Source organism: Belonocnema kinseyi, chromosome 6, assembly GCF_010883055.1.
Source record: "Belonocnema kinseyi isolate 2016_QV_RU_SX_M_011 chromosome 6, B_treatae_v1, whole genome shotgun sequence".
Taxonomy (NCBI): domain Eukaryota; kingdom Metazoa; phylum Arthropoda; class Insecta; order Hymenoptera; family Cynipidae; genus Belonocnema; species Belonocnema kinseyi.
The window spans coordinates 83,224,239-83,225,467 of NC_046662.1; positions in this window are offsets into that span (position 1 = coordinate 83,224,239).

Consider the following 1,229-nt stretch of genomic DNA (forward strand, 5'->3'; position numbering starts at 1 on the left):
ACTGATCCAGAGAATATTAACAGAGGTAAGAAAAACTCTGAAGATTCTTCTGGAAAACAAGCAGATCCACAAACTCTTCCACCTCCTACTCATCCTGGTAGCTCTTCTCAACCTGTGGCCCAAAATACAACAAGCTCTGGCCACTCTGCTTTAGCAGTCGAAATGGGAAAAGAAGAGAGCTTGGGGCCAGAGGTTCTGAAAGTCATTGGAGAGCGACTTGTTCCAGACACGACTTTCGCACCTGCCATCCACACAGACCTGGCGATAAGGTTGGAGGAAGTTATCAGAAAAGGATTGCCAAAAGAGGAAAGACTGTCTTTATTGAAAAAATACTTTCTTCCACAAAATGCTTTATTTTTTAATCCCCCAAAACTAAATTTTGAAATTCAAGCAGGTCTAAAACAAAAGGACGCTGTGATTAAAAGAGATATCAGAATATCGGAGAAACAAGAGAGGATAACTGGGAGTTTAGCAGCTCTAACGGATCTAATTTCAACAATTATAAAAACAAATGATAAACAAAAGTTACCAGTAGTAGAGAACCTCAGGGGGGTTGTTAGACTTTTGTGTGACTTACAACATGAAGAGTCCCTCATTCGGAGGAATCTTATATTGAAAAATATCGACTCTCCTATGCGAGATACGCTGACCTCAACGTGTGCAGATGAGTGGCTTTTTGGGAAAAATTCGGATGAAAGAGTGAAAGCGGCAAGAACTCTAGAGGTGACCAGCAAAAATTTTAAACAGAAGTCTTATCAAACACCTGGACATGATTCAAAAAACTGGAGAGGCCCGCCACGCCGCTCAACATATCAGCAGAACAACTCGAGTGCGATGTCGGGCGGGCAGAAATCATTCCAGAACCAGAGGCCACAGGGGAATCTCAAACAAACAATGCAGAAGAGAGGACAGCCTGCGAAAAGGCGCTATTAGATGTATCAGTGAGTATTCCAGCAGGTCGTCTTAATTTTTTTAAAAAATACTGGTCTGAGATAACCTCAGATACAACCATCCTGAGCTGGATTGAAGGATACAAGATCACCTTCAAATCAAAAGTTGTACAATGTAACGCACCTTCAGAGCCCTCGTGGACTCTAGAAGAACGGTCTAGGTTATCTGAACAAGTTAAACTATTATTAGAAAAAGGGTTTATAAAACGGGTTACACCTGTACCCGGACAATTTCTATCAAGAATCTTCCTAGCTCCAAAACCAGATGGATCATATCGT